Consider the following 19376-nt stretch of genomic DNA (forward strand, 5'->3'; position numbering starts at 1 on the left):
ATCTTCAGGTCCCCACATCCCCCTGATCCTAAGAAACTAGGGTTCACATAAGGTAAATGGCCGGCTATATGTGACAGGGTAGCACGGTATGACAGGTATAGTTTTTCTGTGATGTGATGACGCTGCAGCAATAACATTTTAGGGGGAGTTAGCCACAAGAGTCCCCCACTTATCATACATTTTATTATACCTACAGCTCCCCTTTCAGGAGAAATAGGGATTCAAAGAATCAAAAGAGTCCTTCCTTGCAGTTACATTTCTCCTTTCTTACAGAGAAATTGGGGTTCATAGAGAGTAAGGGGATAGCTATGTGTGATAAGGTAGCATGATATGATGGGAATAACATTTTAATAGGGAAGAGGGGGACAAAAGGCATTTCCTACTGGCTCCCACATTTCTAGATGTCAACATCCCTCTATTCCAAAGAAATTGGGGTTCACAGAATGTAAAAGTCCAGCTATTTGTAACAGGCAGCTCGCCAGCCGCTCAGTCCCTCGCACCGCAGGGTCTGCAGATTCGACTGCGGGCGGCAGTAAGCGGGAATGAGCGTCTCCCCCTAGCCAGGGTTCCATGGCATGAGGAAGGGGTAACTGCACCGCAACCTCACTGCCAACCTGAATGCAGCCTTGAGGTTTTGTGCACTTTAAAGGACACCACAGGGCACAGACAGTTGGCAGTACCCTAATTTTCATTGCCATAGAAATGGCCCCCAGGGGGTCCCTAACATACAGACTCAATTTGGGGACCCTAGTCTTAAAAAGCTCTACTTATTGTGAAAATATTCCTGATTTTTGTTAGGATGTTATGCTTGTGACCCCATATCTGGCAACTTGTGTGTAGAGAACTTAAATTTTGTTTAGTAGCAACTCATAGGGTCCCCTGTGTACCCTGAAAATTTCACATTTTTATGACAATCAGTGAAGGCGATATACGATTTATGATTTTTTACATGGGGATAATACTGCTGCTTTAACACAGTCACAGATCTTATGCTGCTGCATGGATGTGGACCGCGGGCCCGTAGGTATATGCTATTTGGATTTTGATCCCAATGTTTTTTTACGTATGAGAATCTTTTGGGTTGAATTAAATTTTTCCAATTTGTGAACCTATCATTACACATACTATGTATAGTTGGCTTTTATAAGTATTTACCAATTCTATGCTGTGAAAAGAATAGTGCTTAATGGTAATATTAGATTGTTATAATGTATATGTACTATATCAATCGGATCACAATAGTATCTACATTTTAAAAGTTTGTAACGGGTGGCAGTTGTCATAATTTGGCTTCCTGACAGCTGTCCTTCCAGCTTGCACGAGTTCTTTAAATACTGAGGAGCACATAGTCCACTGGATAATGGCTGAAGCAGATAGATGTGTTTTCCATGATTCTGAGTTGCCTAAAATTGACTGTAAGTATTGAAGGTCACACTACATGTATGACACAATGTGGGGAATACAGTATGTTATGTATGTTATACTTACCTCCTTTCTCTCTTTCTTTTTTAGATATACATATAGCTCTTAGTTCCCTCTTGAAAAAGCAGCGACGTCTGAATAAGATTTGTCCAAAGAAGAACTTGGTGTAGATGTTAAAGAAATGTATTGAGAGCTAATATGGATTAATCATTTATACACACAGTTTGTCAAATCATATGTTTTATGTGTTTGTTGTATGTTTTATATTGTGAATAAATAATAAATAGTATTTTAAATTGTCCCGGAAAATATCCCTGCCTTTGGGGAATTTATTTGTGGTTTAACTTTCCATCATTGGGTCTATGAATTTATTTAATAAGTACTAAATTTGGTGACATCACCAATGTATTCATGGAGGTTACCTGCTTGCTTTATCTGCTTTTATTTAATATTTTATGTATTCCCTAAATATGGAATCATTTTTTATTGCACATTGATTTTATAGACTATCGTTTATTAAAGTTTTGTTTTATGTATATTTTTTATGCCTGAAAAGTCATAAGTCTTTCCATGGTTTGTTTTTTTACATCTCCTACCCAAGAATTGCAAAATAGTTTTTCTCCACCATAGAGCAATATTCGACCCTAGTCTTACTTTTTGTAAAAAAAACCTTTGGCTTCTTTGGGCTTACCTAATATGTAGGATCAAGTACAATTCCGTGGGAACTCTCTACCCCATGGTATCATTCAGAAAAATAACAGGATGGACTGCTGTTTCATGAAAATGAAATCTTTGCACCGGATGACAACTTTGGCAAATTGGACCAGACCCAATTGTAAAAAATATGTTAATACATGTGTTAAATATTCAGAATGAAAACATGTTAACTTTAAAAACAAAACTCTCCCACTATCTCTCCCTAGTTCTCAGAATATATTCTCATTGTGTGTGGTGGTTTTAAATGGTATTCTCTTTGGCTGGTAGTGTAAGGGGTCATCCAGCCCAGGTAATACATTATCCAGGGGTAGCAGTGAGCCCACTGTGTACTAAAAACACACAAACTGAAGTTAGCTCATATAAGAGATAAGTCAAATCTTTTGGAACCAAACCAAATGTTGAATGTTCTGTTGGCCCAAATGTAACAGTATTTGTTCTGATTTCACAAGAGCGACTAAAGCATCAAAATGACATATGAATTTCATTACAAATGTGTTCATTGCAATTGTGTTTACTGCAAGTAAACAGATCAGGGACAGTACATATCTACCACCTTCAATCCATGAAATAAGGCATTCCAGATTAGGACCTCCTTAGGGAGTATGCAGGTGGAACCTGTCTGTCAATCAGAAAGAGTTTACGCCATTTCAAATTGTGTTGGAGGTGCTCTAGGAACAGGCTTTTGTTGTCCAGGAAGAATATTAAATCAAGATGGTTTGTTATTTAACACGCAGGAAAAAAACTGCATTCTCACATCCTCTTCCTTCCCCTTTATAACTTTCTTTTCTACTGATGACTTTACACCTCTGCAATGTAATGTGAATTATGTGATATGTAAGATATATTGTATATATGTCACACTTTTCCAGCACACGGTTGCCTCCAAGACTTATGCTGACAGAGTACCAAGAGCCAACAGATAATGCAGTACAAAATATTCCAGAATACAGAACCAGAAGTCAAACACAAGTAATCAGAGAAAGGTTGATCCAGGCAGAATTAAATCACAGAGTCAGCAACAGTAAACCCAACAAATAAACACACCAGCAGCGGGTCAGCCCAGCTTAATGCTACAGCAGGCAACTGTTGACTGTGAGCAAAAAGGCCTTAAAGTCTTAGTAGCCATTGGCAGGGCATGACGAAGCCAGGGACTAATCTGCTCCTAAAATCCCTTTCAGCTGTGCACAGCCTCAGAGTGTGCGCTGAAGATGCCGAGAAGGGATATCACAGGCTGCACAACTAAAGGGAAGCAGGAGATGCTGTGAGCAGACAACTAATTCTGTGTCCCTGCTGCTGCTAGCAACACCACTGGAACACAGCATGAGACCAACCACATAAGCATCTCAAAACAATGGCCCTGATTTATTAAAGCTCTTTAAAACTTTAGAACAGGGGTCACTAACCCCTGATCCACGGCCGTCTACCGTCTGTGGTTCTGGCTGGTGCACACCCCCAGCGGGGTCTTCCTCTTCGAGTGACACACAACTCCCCGTGCATGCACAGTCCAGAGTCTGTGAAGCTAGTGGTCTGCGAGCTCCAAAAGGTTGAGGACCACTGCTTTGGAAGATAAACTTTCATTATTGAGCCTGGGTAATCCAGCAAACCTGGAATGGAGCCGTTCCAGGATTGAAAACATTTGCTAGCAAATGGAAAAAAACAATTGAGAAATCCATTCCAGGTTTTATTAATCATCCAGGTTCATTGATGAAAGTTCTGCAGCTTTGGATCTGTAAATCAGGCCTAGTATATGGATGCTTTTTTGTGTACCATGTTATGGTGTGCCAAGTTTATTTTTTGTAGTTTTCAATCATTGAGGCCTGATTTCAACAAAGCTTTCAAGGATTGTAGAAGATAGACTATCATGGGTAAACCTATGTTTCCTGCAGTGCTCCCTAAATATGAAAAAGTATATATTGGTATATATTTATAAACCTCTCAAATAACTCACATATATTAACCACCTAAGCGTTACACTGAGGTCTAGATTTCTGTACCAAAAGTGATCCACTGTTTTTCATGAAATTTTTTTTTAAATTGTAGACCTGTAACTTACAGTCTTACCTGTCCCGCTGGCACCCGACGAAGGCGCCCGACGCTGGAGAGATCGGCGGACGATGACCGATGGAGGACGACGCTGGATGAGCACAGGGGGACCAGGTAAGTGAAAAATCTCGGGCTTAACCATCCTTGCAATTTTTTTTTGCCCGAGCGAAGGTCGGGCTTAACTGCAAGGAGGTTAATAGAAAAGCATCACAACAACCAAATAATCCTTAAAACAAAGTATGTAGTGTCAGACAAAATTAGGTATTCACCGAATCTGTCCAGAAGTTCAAAACAAAAGTTAAAACAAAGTCCAAAAGTTAAAACAAAAACTAATCTTTTAATAAGCAATATTTATACAATAATGTACAGCGCTGTGTAATATGTTGACGTAATATTTATACACTATTATTATTAATGATAATAATAATAATAATGCACGCTAACAAAGAATAACTCAAAATGAAAAAATAGAAGCATATGGACTGTCTTTTTTTAAAGCTTTGATATAAATACCATTGAAATGTTGTGGTTACCAGTTCATGTAAGAAAACACAAATATCTTACTGCTAAAAGAATTTTGCATGGTTAAGTGTTTAATTTTTAAGACAGGGGTGTCAAACTCAAATACACGGAGTGCCAAAATTAAAAACTTAGACAAAGTCACAGGCCAACCTTGAAATCTATTGAAAATATTGAGGAAATTTTTCCTTCTCGTTAGATATAAACTCTTTTCATATGGAAACAAAGAGGTTTTGCCTCACATTCAATCTGGAACAAGCTTATACTAGAGAAAGAGGCATAAAACATTTTTTTTAAGAAAAAAATCTTATGTCTCTGTCTCTATTTGTAGCCTTCTGAGTTAAATTTCAATGGTAACCTTTTTGCACAGGCTAACAATAATAATACCAATATTCTTCTATGAAAATCCAATCATTCAAGTCCATGCCTTGGAGTAACAAGGCAAAGTCCAACTGAGGGGGAGTGCTGGAAATGCCAGACGCGGCCAATGCAAAGCTAAATCTTATCAGTGGCCCGCCGCTGAAACTGTCTCTTCATTGAAATAGCGCCGCTACTAAAATTCCCAGCATTATTTGCCTCTATAAAACAGTCCAATGCGGGGCCACGCATAGGCAGAGAGCCCGCTGGTCCCGCTAGTCATGCCAGGAATTGTAGTAGCGGCGCTATTTCAATGCATTAGCGGGCCAACTGCAATTCATATTTAGTATTCCTTTAGGGCCAAAAAAAAGGACGGTGGGTGCTAGATCCCCCGGGCCAGAGTTTGACACCCCTGCTCTAAGAGATGGGTGAGCAGATATTCCAAACATCTGTAGGAGGTATTTTCTGTTAAAAGGGGCAATGCTGTCTTCCTAAACCAAAGATGCATGTACTTTTTTCACCAGTACATCAGTACACATTTTGCTTTTTTGGTTGCATAACAGGAAAATTGCATGAAAAGACAACATTTTCTAGTGTTTTTATTGTTTTTTTTATATATTGATATAACATCATTACGTTCTGTTCTGTACAAAGTACAATATAGGCTGCAGTGTGTATTTTTACAAATGAAATGTCTGATAGTACACATGTAAGTAATGCAAAACACAAAACAACAATGCAGTTATGTGCTTATAAAGAATCATTACAGCAAAGACAAAAACAATAAGGGAAGGGCCTTGTCTTTGCAAACCTACAGTCTAGTGGCAAGTTTACAATCTAGATTTTCAATATTTTGAAACGTCAACAATTTTCGTATGATTTACTACTTGTTTACCTGATTGCTTATGACAAAATGACTGCAGGGTAAAATTAATAAAGTAAGCAACATTATGCGGTAGATACATTTTTGACTTTCAATGTGGTATGATTGGATGTTAGTAGGGATGCAAGAACAGTAATCAGTGGTTTACGGTAAGAAATTAGATGGATGGTAGGAGTTAGCATTTATTAGGGGTCAGTGTCACTGGCTTTTGTTTACTGCAGAACTGCTCCTTTCTCTGTCTTTGGGATGGGGAATGAACAAAAAAAAATCAGAATTCTGTAAAATTTATGTAATAAAAATGTTTGTAAAGAAAAAAATGAAGAAGCATACATAGAAGGTTGTATGTGGAAGGGATTAGAGTCCATTCAGCAGCAAGACTCATCCATCAACACCAAAATAACTTACCTGGATTTCATCTTTTCTCAACAGAACACTAAAGTCACAGCCCTGGGAATCCAAAACTTGGAAACATTCTCAACTTACCTCTTTATTTTTGCAAATGGATAACCAAGAAAATAGCATTCACCAAAATAATAATCGAGAGGGATTCCAGAAGCTACTGCTGGGTCTGAACAACTCTTAGTGTTAATGGTGTCAGATACCCTCTGAATCTCCCCCCAGAGACATATTAGTAGATAGCTGTGTGCACATGTAAAGAAACAAATCCTAAGACTTGCCTGGAGAAAAGGGGATAAAGAATCTAATGGGGCACAGATTCAGCTCTACATATCAGAAGACAACTTCACCTCCTGTTAGATTTGCATCATATCTCTGGGGTTATCCATTTCATCTATTGGTAACTAAACAAGACTCTAACTTTGCTCTACAGTTTCTGACACAACATCCAGACCTGTTTTACTTTGTGGGTCCCGATCCCATTGTAGTGCACAATTAGCTGAGTTCTCAGCAGACTCCACAGATCCTGTAAGCAACTTCCCTCATATAAATTGTAGACGGTCCAAGTCTACAGAAGCCTTCAATTCTCTCTCCAGCTACCAATGACACCTCTTACCAGTAGTGTTGGTCAAATACCTCACTATTCGATTTGACAGCTATTTGATCGAATAGTGAGATATTGTTCGGGTGATCAAATGCCGAATTCGAACACCATTGAAGTCAATAGTGGGAGAATTTGGGTTATTTTTAGGGACTAATAAGGGCTGCAAGAGCAATCAGATCGCTCTTGCAGCCCTTTACTGGGATAGAGATCGCAGGGAGTCCTGTGTTCTTGGATAGAGAAACTCTATCCAGGAACACATACTACAGGGCTGCAGCAGCGATCCTGATTGCAAAGTCGGGGTCACAAACAGAGGTTGGTCCAGGCTGCATATAAACAATGGGTCAGGAACAGTAAAGCACACAGGAAACACTCCAGCACATATTAGCCCAGCAATTGCTACAACAGGTACTGGAATCCAAGTGCAGAGAGGCTATAAGAAACCAGCAGCCAATGGCATCGTGGGATTGATCAGGAACTATTCTGCTAATCAGCTACAGCACAGCTCCTAATCCCCCTCAGCTATACAATCTTAGTGCAGAGGAAGCCAGGAGAGAAAACACGGCTAAATGGAAACAAGGATGCTGCATGCTGCCGAGTACTAATTCCAAGAACTCCGCTGTTGCTGTAAGTGCTGCCTTCAGGGGGAATAGGCCGAGTGTGCTCTACGTCGGTGGGACACCGCCCAAGATTGTCGACCAAAAAAGCGTCTCCTAACACCTCTATATTCTCTCTTACTTCCCCTGATATTGGGTCAATTACCTTTTCAGGTCATACACCTGTATTCATTTCCCCACTCCTACGATCTCTTAATTTAAATCGAGAAAATATAGAAAATCTTCTGTTTATTTTGATAGGTAGCAAGTAGGATCAGAATTAATTCTCTGTATTTTTTTACAGAAATATAGAAAATCTTCTGTTTATTTTGATAGGTAGCAAGTAGGATCAGAATTAATTCTCTGTATTTTTTTACAGAAATATAGAAAATCTTCTGTAAAATTGAAATAGAACATTTTTACCCTTAATAGTAATTCCACAGCCAATCCTTTCTCAGTTTGGGAAACACACTATTTTATCGGACGTATCCTAATTCTGCAAGTTCACCACAGACAGACAAAAAAATTAGTCTCTTTACTAGATGAATTACGCAAACTAGAGTCCCTACATAGGCAAAATCTGTCTGACAAAGTTAAAATAACTAGTACAGATGAGAGACAAAATTGACAGGCTCTATTTAGATAAGGCAAAAAGCACAGTTGATAAGGTGTTGAGGATTTTCTTTTTGGGCACGTTAACCAAAGTGGGAAATCGCTGGCACGTGTTTTTAGAGCAAAGAGCTCCTTCTTTCATTCTTTCATTCTTCTTTCACACTATAAGGGACCTCTCTGGAGCTCTCATACATTCCACTAAAGACATAGCTGATTTGTTTAATTCTTTTTATTCCAACCACTACAATTTACAGACATCTTCTACAGCCTCTTTCTTACCAGATAAAAACTAATAATTTTTTAATTTAAATAAAAAAATTATTAGAATTGCAATCAACTATTTCAAGAATGCATCGTGGTAAAGCTCCTGGTCCAGATGTCCTCACCTTAGTGTACTATAAACATTTCTACCTATTCAAGTTCCACGTTCTTACAAGTTCATACTTCTCTTTCAGACACTCTGCACATTCCCAAGTGATTAAAAACCAGATTAAGATCCCAGTTCATGCGTCATGATCCCAGTAATAGGCTTATCCCACTTTTGAACTGCAACTCAAAGCTCCAGCATCCTAGCCCACAGATTGACTCCAATTCTTCAATCTATGATACAATCAGATAAAAGTCAATTTTTGCCTCTTTGAGAGGCCTGTGATAATACTGTTTTACACATCTAATTGCATCTCATCTCATCACATATACAAAAAGTTTACCTATACAACTATCTGGCTGCTCTCATCCTTATCCCTATCATAACTTGTGGTGCCTTAAATCATAAATCAGCAGATGTAACATATTGAACTCTTAAATCTCCCGAGGAAACTCTTAATGAGTGAAACGCGTTGTTCTGTCAACACTCTTTATTGAAACTGCCTAAATTTGTACAGAAAAATAATTAATACATTTCTACAATTTTTAAGATTCTTAGTGCTAAAAAAAAGCCTGTCTTTTTCTTCTCTTTCCATTTGCCTTATACAATTATCAGGCCAGGCATATACGATTAAATCACACACACATGAAGGGTCTTCCTTGTGTCAAAAAACTTCCTCTTAATATTTGAGTAGGTTTACTGCTTCAGAACAATATTCAGCTTCATTACTGGGGCCATCGAGTAGTAAAAATTCCACTATTTTGGATCTGTAACTATTGCTGTTTGTCCTCTGAGCTCTCTGTAACGTCTGGACGGAAGTGCATTCATGTGCCATGGTAATGTTGTGTTCATCTGTGAGCAAATTCATACCATCCCCTGCCTTTTTACCATCTCTCTTTTTTCTCTTTCTTTTTTTGTATCTCTAATCCTTATAATAAAAATAAAAAGGTGCTACATGAGAGTTTCTGAGCACATAAAGTCATATTTTTATTATGATGAACACTCACACTGCAACATAGTTTTATGGTGTAGACATTTATACTCTTTATTGTTAATATTTGCCACTTTGTTACTCTTTTTTTGGTCATCACCATATGTTGGTTTATTATAGTTTTTTTTGCTCCTGTTTCTGTGTAATTTGTATGATGCGTAGTTCATTAAATGTTTATTGTTTATTTGTATTATTATTGTGTCCTGAATTGTCTCATGCATAAAATAAAGTATTAATAAAGACAGGTATGGATCTTTATTGTTGCATTGATTTTCAATACAACTAATAAATCATGTGAAGTGAGTATATATTAATATATTTATTTATGTGTAAATATTAATTTATAACACATAGGATTAAACTTTTAATCAAACCAAAAGTCTTGGATCTGTCTTAGGAGCTACCATGTACCCCCTCCCCTTCTGCATAGGTAAACTATCAGTCACTACCAGTAGGAGACAGATATTACCTGGATTGTCCTTGCCCCAAGTTTAAAAACAACGGGGTGTTTATGAGAGCATTGACTGGTATAAATCACCTTTTAAATACATAAATATGCATGCAAAAACTGTATAGGTTTTCTTAAGCTGTTTGAAATGTAACCTCTAGGCATTTTATGATGCATATGTTGCAACACTCTCAGTCACTGTAACAATAAACAGCTGTGTTTTTTTTTCTAATTTTGTCTTTTCCAGCATTGACCTTTATTTATCTGTCAGTCCAATGTTTTCATTATTACTGGCACCAACTGGGAGAGCATTGGTATTTATTCACCCTATGCCAGGAGTAAAGCTTTGAATAAAACTTAAAATAAATGAAACCTAGAAACCTATGTGACCTTTTTCAACGTCACATTGTTTTCTAGATAGTAAAATATAGTTATAGATATAATATATCTATAATATAGATAGTTAAATATATTTACTATTTAATTTACTTAAATCTCATTTTTAAATAAGTTACATTTTTAATTGTGGGTCCACTGTATTTATTTATGCTGAGCACAATTTAAATAAAATTAACTATATGTCATATCATCTATAGTCTAAGCCTGTAGGCAAACTATTCATATTAGTAAAGCCACAATTTTGTAGAAAAAATAGCAAGACATTTTTATAGATAAAGCATAGAACATACACAATAGCAATAACAAATGTTGGTAGCATGATTTAGCAAAACTGAGCAATTACTGTATTTTCCTGCATCATAAAATACTGCAATCTTAAGAGCCATGCCCTGTTACCTCCTGTGGGAGGATGGTGTGTAGGAACAAAATGTACTGCAATGTGTTGTGTGCTGATCACCTTGACACGCATTCAAAATACATTCCCACGCCCGTAACTACGCTTGGAATGCCCTTGAAGTGGTCTACAGTAACCTGGCTTTACTTGATAGAAAAGTAAATAATTATATTTAATTTATCACATGAATCTGGAAATCTCCACTATTGATTTTGGTTTTACTATGATCTGATACAATGCAGAAGACTACTTACTATCTTTGCTTAAGTGTTACTCTACTTCCCAGTATGAAAATATTGGCAGGCATTCTTACATCATTAGCTATAATGTAGGACCTGTGTATATAGCAGTAAAACTGCAAGAGGTGGTCTGATCTGAGGGTCTAAATGTAACAGTATAGTGGTCAGATCTAGGATCTGAGTGTAAATGAGTCTGACAAAGAACTACACTCATTCTGTATATTTAATATTTACATTATAATATTTAACTTACAAAGAGTATGAAAACATTAAGCTAAACTTACAATATCTTCTTAGGCTTGTGCTGGCATGATAAATGCTGCTTTAAATAGTTGCTGGCAATAACAGTTTTGCAGTTACTGCTTTGCTATTAAAATTCATTATTACATTCAATAAACAATGAAAACATGTTTAATTGCCCCTATTAACCCTGCAATTATACTTACCTTTACTGAATCCTTCTCTCTTTCCATTCTGTCATGGCTTAACATGGAAATATGATTACTCAAAACAAGGTTGGGAGACATTGAAAGGTGGCTCTTCAACTAATGTCCCTCTTCAACAGTGGTCGTCAACCAGTGGTCCATGGACCACTGATGGCCTGCAAGAAAATTTTGTTGGTCCACAGAAAAATTTGGGCATTATTTGCAATTATTTAAAAATAAAACAAATATAATATTCTAATAAATTGTTTTATTATGAATGACAATTGTTTGCCTTTATATTGCACTAAAATAAGGAACTGTACTAGAGACGGAAAAACAAGGGAGCCGCAATGCAACATTAGTGTAGTGTTAAATTGTATGAGGCAACCGTTGCCGAGCCGTACTCTTCAGTATTGTTTGCACCATTACATCAGTCACCCCGCTCCGCCAATACCGATTCTCATCCGATTGTTTTATTTTATTTATTTCTCAGATGCATGACCTTAACTATGTATTTTATTTACTGTTATATTTAATGACATTAAATAGTTTGACCTAACTATCATTTCTTGTTTGGTGTCTTAGATTCAAATGAAATAAACCCATAATAAGTGGGAAAAAGCAAACAAATATTTTGCTTTTCATTAACAACACCAAACATATTGCAACTAATGATAATAGTAACAATGTAATACTTCACTTAACCGTGAGCTGATCAATGAATCAGAGCCTCCACAGTCCTTGTCAGGCACCATTAGAAGATGATTATTTTACAAATGAATTTATCTTTTTTTTTTTAAAAAATCATATTCGGCCTGTGAGGTTCGAAAGGTTGGTGACCGCTGCTCTACAAAGTTTAACCTACCATTCCATATTAATGTAGAACCTTTAGACTTTGCTTTGTAAGCATTCAATGATAGCACGTTGGAAATGAATCAAAGTATGTAATGGTTTACTGGGGAAACAAAACTTAATTCATCTATTTCTGGAAGTTTTTTTGGCAGGTAAAATTCTTATAACAGGAAAACTAAATGTACAAAATACCTTAAAATGCAATGCTATATGAATGTATCAATCCAAACTACGCAGAACACCTGCAGTTTTACAAGAATGATGTGTTTATTAAATAATTTACTCTTGCCACAAGCATAGGAACAAGTCATGGGTGATTTTTTTTATTAACAGCTGAAATGTTTGCCCCTTGTATGAAGGGGTTAATTTAACCAAACCATGGGTTAACCAAAATTTAAGAAGTGTTTTTCAGTCGAAGGAGGCATAAAGGAAAATAAAATACAAGTGGATTGTAATGGCGAGGGTATAAAAGACAATGCAGAAACTGATCAAATAAAACTGAAAACGCCAGGCAATAGATGTACTATAATTTAAGGGGAAAAAAAGAGACAGTAGGACATTTAATAATGAACAAAGGGACAGGGGGTGTTGAATAGACAAAGCAGTTTCATGTGTACTTTAAAGGCAAAATCCAAAGTCACCATGGGAAGGAGTGAAGGGGAAAGAGGTGCTGCAACAGACCTTGTAACAATGTAAAAAAAAGCTAAATCAGTAGCTTACTGAAGACCAGAAATAAAGAAAAAAAGAACTCAAAGAGAAGGAAACTTGTAATATGACTGTTTTTTGTTTACCAGTAAGAGTGGGTCAGAGTATGGTGGAGGAGTAATAGGGAAACATAATTAGGGCTGGCGTGCTGGAGCTATGATGATAGACGTTTGCCAATGCCTAATCTTTACATTATGCAATTCATGTATAAGACAGTGGTGAGTTAAAAGGTAACCAATGCATCAGGGCTTACAGAGAAGAAGAGAAATTTAAAAAAAGAGATAATATCACAATAGTTTAAATGCCTTGATCAATTAATATTGGTAACACTTAGTATTGACTCTTCATTTTCACCCATTTTCAAGCAACAATCCGCAATTAAATCAAGAATTCTCCATGTACAAATTCAATAAAGGTACAGTTAGGTCCATAAATATTTAGACAGAGACAACTTTTTTCTAAATTTAGTTCTGTACATTACCACAATTAATTTTAAATGAAACAACTCAGATGCAGTTGAACTTCAGACATTCAGCTTTAACAAAAATATTGCATAAAAATGTGAAGAACTAAAGCCTTTTTTTACACAATCGGCTGCTTCTGTCCTGTGTCACATTATGGATAAACACTGGTGTCCCAGTGTCATGGCAGCCATGCACGCCCAAGCCATCACACTGGCTGTTTACACCGCCATGTTTTACAGATGATGTGCTCTGCTTTGGATCATGAGCTGCCCCACGCCTTCTCCATACTTTTTGCTTGCTATCATTCTGGTAAAGGTTGATCTTGGTTTCATCTGTCCAAAGAATGTTTTTCCAGAACTGTGCTGGCTTTTTTAGATGTTTAGATGTTATACGGGGTCTAAACGCTGTGTTAATGTCCAGGGGAGGAGGAAATTCTTCTTCCTTGGATAGTGTCAGTCTCATTAGGTACCTTCCCACCTCCTTCATGTAGGCTCAACCCGTCTGGTGGAATGGCTAATATTAGGGATGAAGATCCAGAAAGAATTGTTCAGCAGGTCCAAATTTAAAGGGCACAGCTGCATGCAAAATGTAAATGTAGAAACACAAAATGTAACTTAAAAATGAAAGCACCAGCTTATGAAAGACAATCCCTAAAGATATAACTTTCCCCAGTAAAGTAACCTACAAAAAACAGCCATGGGAATGACAAGGAAACCTGTTTTTTCGGCATTGGAATTATGTCATCACACCAGACGTTCTGTACATGTTTAAATGCATTCAATGGCTACTGCTTCCATCTTTTCTAGGGGGAAAAGAAAAACAAGTATAAAGCAGTTCTATTGCACATGTGCAAACCAAGAGGAAGGCAAAAGAAATACAGAGGGTAACAAATATATTACACTGAAATGTAATGCAGCAATTAGACCAGCTACTTTCCTATCCTAAGCCCCCTTTAGATGCCTCACAGATCAGAATTTCACCAGGAGAGGCTAACCCTGGGTGGGTAAATGGTGGTAGTGGGTTACAGAATCTGGGCTACTGCTTAAAAAATTGCTCTGCCACTGCATAAAATCTAAAAGCCTCTAAATGTCAACTGCTCAGATCTTAAGTTCTGTCCACCTCCTTAGGTGAACAGAAAAAAAGTGCACAGTACAATATTAGGTACCAATTCACAATAAAAACTGTTGTCCCATTTTATCACATCTGAAGCACTTTTCTTTTGAACCATTAACACTCCTCTACTACTCCTCAGTGGCAATAGTTAGAACTACTCCACCCTGGGACTCACAGAAAAGAAGATTTAGATGCACACATTCTGACTCTTTTGACCTGCACTGCATGCTGTAGTGGTGTATATGACCTTTTATTCCATAACTGACTAAATATAGGAGGTACTGTTACCACTCCTCCCACAGATCCTCTGTTTAACAACTTGCAGCATCACCAGCATCCCTTTATTTAAGAAGTTTCCTCCTTTCTCTGCATCCCAAGCACAGACACCGAGGCTCTGCACAGCTGAATGGGATTTTTTGAGCAGACTGGTTAACGGATTCAATCCTGTCCTGCTATTGGATGCTCCTCCTATTTAAAAACTACTCACTAGTTCCAGGCTCTGTTACTAGATCCTCAGAGGGTTATCTGCTGTTCTCACAGTGTGTTCTCCATTCAGCCATTCTAGATTTTAACCTATTCTTTGCTCATGAGAGGCTCCTGCCCTGACCTGTTACATGACCTTGCCTTGTTTCCTGCCTGCTCTGACTTCAGCCTGTTACATGACCTCACCTTGTTTGCCCCCTGCCCTGACCTCACCCTGTTTAACTACTCTGGCCCAGATTTATTAAAGCTCCCCAAGGCTGGAGAGAATACACTTTCAAAAGTGAAGCTGGGTGATCCAGCTAAACTGGAATGGATCTGATCCAGGATTCAAAACATTTGCTAGCAAATCTCAAATCCAAAATCTATTCTATGTTTTATGGATCACCAAGCTTCACTTCTGAAAGTGTATTCTCTCCAGCCTTAGAGAAGTTTAATAAATCAGGGTCTCTGTCTTGACTATGTTCCTCACTGATAGCCATTCCTGCATTGAAGCTGTCTGATCTCTGTCATCCCTAGTGGGGAGAGCCTGGGGGCTTCAACCTGGTGATCTCTTTACAGCAAAGAAGTTTGGTGGCCACTAGGGTCACTGGTCCACCACTCCTTGGGGGTTGTGATGGTGAAGATAAAAAACAAAATGCAGTATTTACCTAAATAAGCTTTGGAAAGAGGGGTAACCAGAAGTCAAAAACAAAACTTGGTAAAGTATAAGTCTTTTCCACATAACTAAGCATAAAATGAGGATATTACATTTGTAGCTGTTTTGCAGGTTGATAAATATCATTTATGTGTGATCATTCCCTTTTAATCTTAATTTTGCAGGCACATAAAAAAGACAGCATTTTGCAATGAATATCAATGTGACTACAGACTATGGATTAGATGGTGGCAGCCTTGCTTATGACAGTACGTATTACAGATAATACTTTACATTCCCTGTGGTTAGTCAAGCTAATGCGGAGAAGAGCACTTTGATCGCACCATGCAGTATGCCCACTCTTTAGGTGAGATTTTAATTCTAAACATAAAAATACAGTTTTTAACCAGATTTAGGTTAAGAGTTGGTCCATCTAAAACTAAAAAATTCAGTATCACATAGATGCCAACAGGATAAATAATTACTTTTGCTGTGTATCTATTGATGGTATATGGAAGTGTTTGCTACATCACCCACTTGCCATAATAAAAGGATTATATTCTCAATGTTTGAATTTTAAATATTGTAAATCTGTCCTCAAAAATCGCTTTAATTAACAGTAACTTGGTAGGCAAGCACAATAGCGTGTGTACATAATACTTCAGCACCCCTTGATATTTTGCAAAGTGGACAGTTAAATGATGTACTAAAAGAATATGCAGGCTGTCAATGCTTACCCATCATTCTCAAAACATCAGTTTGTGACATCAATACTGTCTAAGTCACTGACCTGAATTACTCAGTCATTCTAAAATCCATGCTTGTTCTGAGTTAAAGGGTCAACTTTCTGAAGGCAAAGAGCTGGGTAGCTAGTATTCTTAGGGCAAGGTCTGCAATTGCAAAAGCTACATGCATTTCTTAAATCTTGCCACTGGTTTGCTGTAGCATTTTCATTACATTATGTGACTCTGTTCTTTTAAAAAAGTTTGAAGATATAAAGTACCTGAGCATACCTATACAAGAATATATATTATCTTTATTATAAGGTAATATTAACATTATTAATATTATAATTATTATTAATAATAATAATATTAATAAGTATATTTATAGAGAGAGAGTATTTGGACACAATGCCTGGCTACCAAAAGCATGTCTAATGTGCCTAAAACAAACTGTAGGTTGTAGAAAAACTAGGAGTTGATTACTGCATGCAATACATTTTAACTTGCATTATTTGTTAAAAATCTACTGTCTTTATAATATATTTGTGAACCTTTGTAAGGGGGTCTCCCGGGAACTAGGGTTTGAAAAAGGGTTATTCTGCTTGGCTACAAAGAAACCTTTCTATCCAGTTTGCACAGTTAAAACACTCAAATCTGATAAGTGTGAGTTGTAGGACACATCATCTTTATACAGTGAAAAATGTCAATATAACAAAGTTGTCAAATCCTATTTCTGTGGTATGGCTTTTATTTTATTAAAAAAGGCACATCTGTCCCGTTGTTGTCTAATGTGCTTTTGTTTATTAGCATAAGCCTTTCATAATCACTAAGTCAAGTGAGAACACGGTAATCATGAATGGATTTTGTCTATAAACAAAAGCAACATAAATGTTATCACTTGGCGTTTGTTTATACACCTAAAATCATGAGCATGAATGATGCAGTGGAAAGGAAACATCAACAATAATAAACCAAAGAAATGTTACTTGCCTTGTGCTGAACAGGGTAGGGGGTTCTTGCCATAATATTAAAGGATACAGAACATACTAACACTGGGAATAAAACTATACCTCCTAGCAAATATAAATACATATATATATATATATATATATATATATATATATATATTCAATTAGTTCAGATTTTTTTAGTAACATAGAAACATATGAGACTTTATACATAGTTATTTATGGTTACATGTAACTACATTTTATATAATCATCATAGATCTGTAACAGCTGCAATATCCTACGTTTTTTTTTTATAAATTATGTTAATTGTGAGTATGTACTTACAAAATAAATATATATATATATTACAATCATCAATGTTGAAAGTCCAAAGTCTTCAAAATATCTTGATCCACTATATTACATCTTATATATATACATATATATATATATATATATAAAAAAAACTCACCAAAACATGTTATAGTAGGTCTGTTAGCACATGTAAATCATCAATTGGTCCATTGATTGCCTTATATAATTATTATATAATTTATTTATTGCATGTAACCTCTTCAGTACATATATTGCATTTAACTCCTTAACTGCTTTTAATTACATGAGATCCAAGGTACTGCAAAAGGAAAAACATAAGGATATCTCTTATTTCTGTAAAAAAAATTCACAGTTGCCTTACAGAGTTAAAGTTATACTAGAGTTATACATACTCTAGAGTACTAGAGTTATACATACTCCAATAAATTATTAAAAATGTCACAATATTGTGTTTGCATTGGATAGGAAGTGTGTCACTGGCAGCTGTACCAAGTAAACTTTTTTTTAAGAACAAAAACCAAAAAAATGCAATTACAAGATATAAAGACTTGTAAGCTGCATATATGTTTTTGCCCTTGGACCTAGATACACTTTAACAATAAATGAGCGCGTGATCATATATAACATTACTGTAAATGGCGTACGAGGAACTCTGCTTGCAGCTACCAAATACATTTCAGCAATAAATGAAGTAAGTGGCTATTAAAAGTCATGTGACAATCTGATTTTGGTTTGGAATAGGAAATAATTTGGTCTGGTGGTTGTAAACCACTTCTGTTTGTGACACCAGTAATCCAGTTGCATTTTGAAGGTGATAAAGCAAATGAATGAGTATCAAGATCAACTTATTCTATAAGATATGTGTTGTTCTGTTTAACCTAATAGGGTAACCATAAAGTTTAAAGAGGATGAGAAAAAAGAACGTAAGAGGGAAGGGAGAAACAAATAAAATAATAAGGGAAGAGGGAACTGTGCATGGGACCAAATCATTGTACTTAGTTTCCTTAGTTGTTTGGCCTTGTAGTAAAGGCTTCAAATGGTGAGGGTGAGTCATTGGATAGATAGATAATAATGGAATAATGGATAGATAGATAAAAATGGTGGTGCAAATGCATTTAAATTTATACAGTCTCAGAGGATAGCCAACATTGTATTATCCCCCAGGAACCACAAAATATTTTATATGCATTTGAAAGGACCTGTTTGGTTGTTGTAAAAAGAAATGTGAGAAGCTGAATTTGCCTATGTGTACCATGGAGGTTTTATATTTAAGAATCCATCCTCATATGTTTCTGGATACGTTGGCCTAAAACTATATACGCTTATTGGTAAATTGGGATGATTATGAAGGAGTGTTAAGCAATGTCCTGAAGGAGAGAAAGTGAAAATTTTGGCTGTGGGACCATACACCAGCACATAATTTGTACCTGGATCTATAGTTAAAACTTTCAAATTGCATTGGTTTGCAACTGTGGTTTGCAATCATCATGTTCCAGATTAGTTCCAAGATTTAATTTCCAATTTTCCCCATATGCCAATGGATTGGGGCCTTGGCCTTCCAAAGGAGAATTATAGATTGTGTAGATCTTTCTCTTAGACCAGAGATTGAGTAAACAAATTATTCCGAATGTAGGGTTTTTTAATATGGTTTATAAAATTCTGATGTTGTGGAGGTTGTGCAATACTCGCCAGTTGAGTCAAGCCA

At 36.6% G+C, this 19376-nt stretch overlaps 1 long non-coding RNA gene across 1 annotated transcript; it reads right to left on the bottom strand.

The window, feature by feature from the left end:
- Positions 1 to 12507: 12507 nt before the first annotated feature.
- LOC140335909 (uncharacterized) lies at positions 12508 to 17776 on the bottom strand. The gene is made up of 2 exons (XR_011921773.1): positions 14116 to 17776; positions 12508 to 14005 (listed from the first exon to the last, which is right to left on the bottom strand). It is a non-coding gene; the product is annotated as an uncharacterized lncRNA (long non-coding RNA).
- Positions 17777 to 19376: the final 1600 nt, after the last annotated feature.

The sequence above is a fragment of the Pyxicephalus adspersus genome, chromosome 7 (genome assembly GCF_032062135.1).
Source record: "Pyxicephalus adspersus chromosome 7, UCB_Pads_2.0, whole genome shotgun sequence".
Classification (NCBI taxonomy): Eukaryota; Metazoa; Chordata; class Amphibia; order Anura; family Pyxicephalidae; genus Pyxicephalus; species Pyxicephalus adspersus.